Here is a 7,312-nt window from a genome sequence, read left to right as displayed (position 1 = left end):
GATTGTACGTATTTTCATATACTTTAGTGTGTTCTATATCTGAGGACGAAAAATTCGTCGTTCGTCCCAATTGTGCGTATAGAGCAATATATTGGTTTTTTTAGCAAAATGTTTACTTATCTATAACCTCAAAATATTTGAAACAGAAAACAGCAACTATAGAATTTAGGAAAAGTCCTAATGTAAACAAAAAACTGCCACACTGATCACCACACAGTAGCCAAGAAGAGACATATACAAAACTCAATTTTGAGGATCAACGCAGTCTGCCCGCATAATAACCTCAAAATACTCTCAACGACATTAAGAATTGAAAATTCTAATTTTCCTAAAAAAAAAACCTAGTGACTGACTGCAAAGGCTAGATCTAGTCTAGTATATAATTTAGCCTGTAGTCAAGTTTATATACTAATCTATAGTGTAGTCCATAGTCTAGTTTAAAGTCTAGTCTATAGTCTAATCTATAGCCTAACTTTTAGCTAAATCTAATAACGTCTAATCTATAGTCAAGTTTATAGTACATTCTATTGTCTTGTATGTAGTCTAGCCTATAGCCCAATCTATAGTTTAGTATATAGTCTAGTCTACAATCTTGTCTATACACTAATCTATAGTCTAGCTTTTAGCTAAGTCTAATGTCTATTGTCTAGTCTATAGTTTAGTACATTGTCTAGTCTATAGTTTAGTATATAGTCAAGCCTATATTCTAGTCTATATTCTAGACTTTAGTCTAGGCTGTAGTCTAGTCTATACAGATTCAGTCTATAGTCTTCTCTATAGTTAAGTATATTTTATAGTCTATAGTCTAATCTAAAGTCTAGTCTATAGTCTATAATTTAGTACAAAATCTAACATATAGCTTAGTGTACAGTCTAGTCTAGACTATAGACAAAACTATATGTCTATAGTCTAGTTTTGAATATAGTAAATAGTCCAGTCGGTAGTCTTGTTTATAGTCTAGCAAATAGCATAGTCTATAGTTTAGTCGTCCAATGTATAGCCTATTCTATATTAAAGTTTAAAGTCTTGACTATAGTGTAGTCTATTATCGTCTAGTCTGTAAACGAGTCTTTAGTCTGAATTGTACTGCATTCGAGTCTATGGTCCGTTAGTGCTTTAAAATCTACAAAAGTTCTACTTTTGTTATGTGTTAGTATTATTTCAAAATTTCAGTTTTCCATACCTGATATTCAAAAACTTCTGCTCAACTTATTTAGGGCGGGTTTCTTACTCCTCAGTTAAACTAGGCTTAACTTACTGTTATATTAAACTCGGAACAAATTTAGGCGGACTTTAACCGATGATTTTTTTTCAGTTTTAGATTTAATCTCAGTTAACTTTGTTAGAATTGCCAACTTTTCACTCAAAAACATAAACAATGAACAGCTGTTTTTTGCAAACAATACTTTTGTAAAATGGAAAATTTTGGAAAAATGTTAAATAAACATTTAAAACAATAATAAATAAAACAAAACAAATCAGAAAATTTCATTTTACTTAAAATATTAAGTTTTTGTTCTTCCGAAATCATTGTTTTATTGTTTTCGTTAATTGTGTTTTCTCACTTATAACTTGAGTTTAATTGGCCAATTACACTCAGTTAAACTTAGATAATAAGTAACTTTACTGATAACTGATAAACACGAAACATATATTAAATCCGGTTTAACCAAAGAATGAAGATTATCTTTATCAGAAAAACTCGCCCTTATTTAGTTTGAATCTAAAGTTTCGATATTTGAAGAAAATATATTTAAATAAAACAGGGATTGTTTTTTTTTAATTATTTTTATATAGTTTTCTTTACTTTATTTTATCAATTCGTTTTTATATTATTCACTTATTTAGTTCATTTTTTTTTTCATTTTATTCTTATAATGAAAGAATTTGTAATTATTTAAGTTTTAATATTTGAATATATTTTTTTGGTTTTTGTTTTTATTTTGTATTTAGTGTAAAATAAGCAATTTTTTGTAAGTTTTATTATTATTTTTTTAAATTATTTTTATTATTAATTTTGCATTTAAGTAGAATATAGCTGAAATACATATAAGTTTTTTTTTTTGTATTTTCAATAAATATAATTTTATTATTATTTTGTTTAAATATATATTTTATTTTGTTTATTATTCACAAATAAAGCGCTCGCTGGTGTTTATTTTTTTGTAATTTTTCGTTCATTTTTTCTTTTTTTCTTTATTGAATACCAAGTGGTGTGCTGACATACAAACTATTATTTTGAATTTATTTTTCTTAAGTTGTAAATATGGTTTTTATTTTTTTTTTTAATTTTGGAAAATAATTTCAAGCAAATAAAATCTAAATGCTGTTCAAAATACTACTTCAACATATTTTTAAGTAAAATATGTTTTTTTCTTTTTTATTGTTATTTTTTAATTAAAAATTTATATTTCTATATATATAATACACTTGATGTTATTTTCTTTTTTTTCTAACTTGTTTTTTTGTTATTTTTTTAAAAAATACTGGTGGAATTATTTATTTGTAATTAATAATAAATTCTTCCATTTTCTATAATTCTGTTTTATTTGAAATTAAGTTTTATTTAGTTGATATTCAAAAAACCTTATAAAGCATAAACAAATTTTAAATTTTTAAAAAGTTTTTAATAAAAAATTTTGAAAAAATTTCAAAATTTCTTATGCTTAAAGGTAATATCATTTAATGGTCGTTTTATTTTGTTAATTTCAAAATTTTTCTTTTTTTAATATATTTTCAAACGTGTTTTTAACACATTATTTTTCTGCCTAAGTTATCTCTCCCTATAGAATATAATTAAGGGATTTGATTTCGAATTTTGTGTTTTAATAACCAATTCCATAAATTGAATCGAAATTTTTATTTCATTTTTTTTTTTTTTTTTTTTTTTTTGTTTCAATATTACATAAGCTTTAAGCATATTTTTATTTAACAGCTGCTTGGTTAAAAGAAGTTTAAGCGTAAACTGATAGTTTTAGTTTTTATAAGCCTGTAGTTTAGATTAAGCATAGTACAACTTTAAGTTTAAAAAAATAGTAGAATTTTAATAAAAAAAATTAATTAGATAACAAGCTAGATAACAGACTCGTCCAAAAACTAGTCAATAGAATAGTCAACAAACTAGTTTAAAGACTCCATAGTCAACACTAGTCTAGACAGTAGCATAAGCCGATAATAATGTGTAGAGCAAACTGGTGAAATGGTCAATAAATATACCAGTAGAGTTTCCAATCCAAATAGTATATAACAAGCTAAAAAACAGATTCATCCAAAAACCAGTCAATAGAATAATCAACAAACTAGTTAAAAGACTCCATAGTCAACACTAGTCTAGACAGTAGCAGAAGCCGATAATAATGTACAGAGCAGACTAGTGAACTTGTCAATAAATATACCAGACTAGTCAGTAGAGTTTCCAATCCAAAAACTAGATAACAGACTCGTTCAAAAACCAGTTAATAGAATAGTCAACAAACTAGTTAAAAGACTCCATAGACTAGTCAACAGTCTAAACTAAACAGTAGTTTATAGTTTAATCCATAGACTACTTAAGATACTACTCAATAGACTGGTCCATGGGGTTGTCATCAGACTTGTTAATAGACAAGACAGCCAACAATCTCGTCCATAGACTATGGACCAACAACCCGGTCCATAAAGCAGACTATAAACTAGTCACGTTCAAGACAAGCCAATAGAATATTTTATACATTAGTCCATAGACTACTTAAAAACTAATTAATAGACCGGTCCATCAACTAGACAACAAGTTAGTTTAGAGACGAGTCCATATAGTAGTACATAGACGTGTTAACAGACTAATCTATAGACTAGATAGTGCAACAGTCAAAAGACTCATCCAGAGACTAGACAACAGCCTTATCCACACATTAGTTAACAACTTGTTAACAGACTAGCCAATAACCCGGTCCATTAAGCAGTCAACAACTAATAATCAGATTAAGCCATTAAGCCATTGATCAAGATAATAGTTCATAGATTACATGTTTATTGACTAGTTAACGGATAGTCTAGTTTGGAACCTTTAAGGGTAATGGGGTCGTTAACACAAAGGATTTTTGTAGGTTGTGTGAGTACGAAGAGGAACTGAAAACAGTAGGGCATATTTTATGCCAATGTCCTAGAATACAGAGTCTGAGACTGAAATAGGTTACACGATGAACTAGGAGATGTAGCAGTGTGCAACCTAGGCGACATTATGGGCTTCATCAGGGGAATATTTTAGATTTTCAGATATCAACAGACAATTAGGGATTTCTTCTTCTTTCTCTTTTTGGAGGGAAACTCTCACCCTTAATTTTCTTCTTTTTATTTCTCCTTGTTGATTTCCTTGGGATTCACAATGGACCTTTACCTTTGGGTCTCCGAGTGGATGTATTTAAAAGGGTAGTATACAACCCTTTTAAATCTATTGACTATACGTTAGTTTATAATAATAACTAATGTATAGTCAATAGATTTAATAGGATATTCAAATAAATAATCAATATACAAGAATGACAAAAGACTAGTCCATAGTCATCCGATTACCATCGGATAAGTCAACAGTCTCATATACATACATATATATACTACTAGTTATTAGATTAGTCCACAGACTAGGCCACAAATCAAAAGACTAGTCCCCAGACTATTCAACAGACTAGCCAACTGAGTATCCCATAGACTCATCTATAGACTATTATCATTTAAAAATCGGTTAAAAGTAACTTACTACGTTTAATTATAATTATTCTTTCAAAAGATTCAATACTTCGGCCCCAAATTTTGCACTATTTTCTTCAAAATTCTAATAATTTGTCTGGGGAATGTCATAGAATTGTACTTTCTTTTTGTCTGAGGAGATTTTATTCAGAAGAAAATTAGAAAAAATAATTATATTTTCGATCATAATGGAATTCTATGACAAACCTCTAAAACTCCCTAGATATATAATCCAAAGCAATCATTTAGAAGGGATGTATAGTATTGCGTTTATTTTCTAATATAATATTTCGACCAATAACTTGGTACTTTCTTTAAAAAAATATTATGATGAAACTTATGAAAATATGTATATTACAATTTTACTACTACGTTTAAAGGTTAATCAAATGATTTTCCCAATAGCGACCCGTAGATTAAATACAAGATTAGATGGACGTTAAATGTTTTTCTTAATTGAGGTTGCCGATGATGAAAAATTACTTTTAAATTGTTAAAGCTCTCGCTGAGTTAAAAATGACACGGATCGTTTGAGAGTTAAGATTCTAAACTGTAAACGTACTTTATTTTAAGAAGTTTATAGTGGTAATATTGTTTATCTATATGAGAGATCATTGAACGGTAATAAACATTAAATTAGAAATATAATTCAGAAAAATAAAGCGATATTACTTGTTCCGAAATAAGGCTGTTAATAACTAATACGAATTTTAAATATTTAGGGCAGGTTTTTCAGATAATGATAATCTACATTCTTTGGTTAAACCTGGTTTAATATATGACTTGTGTTTTTCAGTAATCACTAACGTTACGTATTAGTTAGAAATACTAACAAAGTTTACTGAACTTATGTAATACTTTTTTTATTATTTAAATTGTTAGCTGATCTCATAAGCAAAATGTCAGGGTGTCCCACGTTGGTTTAAAGGATATCCTCCAAGTCGACCTATATATTCATATAGGAACTCGGAAACCTTTAAACACTTAAGTTAAATTTGAGTTTTAAATGGTTCTCCACCAGTAAATTTAAAGAGTTTTAATGGTATCCACCAGGGTATAAACAGTTGATGTTTAATGGTCACCACCAGGGTTTAAACGCTTGAGTTTTAATGGTCTCTACCAGGGTATAAACGTTTGAGTATTCTATGGTCTCCACCAATAAAACATAACCTCACTTGAGGTGATACGAAAGCAGGAGGTTAATGTGGTCAACATATAACATTGAACAGTTATATGAATACACTACACCAGTGCGAGCGAGACGCAAAATTGTCGAAAGCCAGGCAACAAACAAGCCTGAATGCGTTTAAGAAATAATCGCGATGACGCCAGAGTTGTTCCCCAACTCAGACCTGAATTACGACTGACAAAAGTGATGTTTGCAAAAAACAGCTGCAGTTGTGATTCAGGTCTGAGTTGGGGAACAACTCTCGCGTCATCGAAGGACGGTAAGGCTTGTGCTTGTTGCTGGGCTTTCGACAGAATTACTCCTCACCCCGCACTAATTTAATGCACTACTTCGTATAACTGTTCTAAGCTATGCGTTGTCTTCATTAAACGCGTGCTTTCGTTTTACCTCAGAGTGAGGTTATGTTTTTAATTGGTGGAGACCATAAAATACTAACGATATAACCTAGTGTAGACCATTTAAACTCAAATATATACTGGTGGAGACCATTAAAACTCTAAATTTTTTTCTGGTGGAGTTCATTAATACTTTTGATGAAATTAAGTCCGGATGCTCCAACTCCCTATATGAAGGTATAGGTCGTATGGTGGGGGTTTTCTCTGGACAAACGTGTGATAACCTGGTAATATGAGTATTTAATGCACCGCCATCATAATTAAAACCCAAATAAAAAAAAACTGCTGTTCATTGTTTATGTTTTTAACTGAAAAGTTGGCAATACTAACAAAGTTAACCATTAATCTTAAATCCATAACTGAAAAACACAATCATCGCCTAAGGGCGGGTTTTACTGATAATCTTTATTCTTTGGTTAAACCTGGTTTAATAAATGTTTCGTGTTTTTCAGTTATCAGTAAAATTACATAATATCTTAGTTTAACTGAGTGTAATTGGCCAATTAAACTTAAGTTGTAATTGAGAAAACACAATTAACAAAATCAATAGTTAGTTAGTTAGTTTGAAAGGAGGATGTACATATATACATCAAATCCAAAGAAATACACCTATGCCTATATCGGGCCTGTTGTGCGCTCCTTAACCCGTGCCTCAGGTGGGAATCGAACCCACGACCTCCGGTCTACTAGACTAGAACACTAACCACTAACCTACCGGAGGCCACAAAATCAATAAAACAATGATTTCGGAAGAGCAAAAACTTAATATTTTAAGTAAATTGCAATTTTCTGATTTGTTATGTTTTATTTATTATTAGAAAATTTTTCCAAAATTTTCTATTTTTTTTTTTGGGGTTTTGATTAGTATGGCGGTGCATCAAGCACTCATATTGCCAGGTTATCACACGTTTGTCCAGAGAAAACCCCACCAACCGACCTATACCTTCATATAGGAAGTTGGAGCATCCGGACTTGATTTCAACAAAAGTATTAATGGTCTCCA

This window comes from Lucilia cuprina, chromosome 6, assembly GCF_022045245.1.
Source record: "Lucilia cuprina isolate Lc7/37 chromosome 6, ASM2204524v1, whole genome shotgun sequence".
Taxonomy (NCBI): domain Eukaryota; kingdom Metazoa; phylum Arthropoda; class Insecta; order Diptera; family Calliphoridae; genus Lucilia; species Lucilia cuprina.
This window is presented reverse-complemented; position numbering follows the sequence as displayed.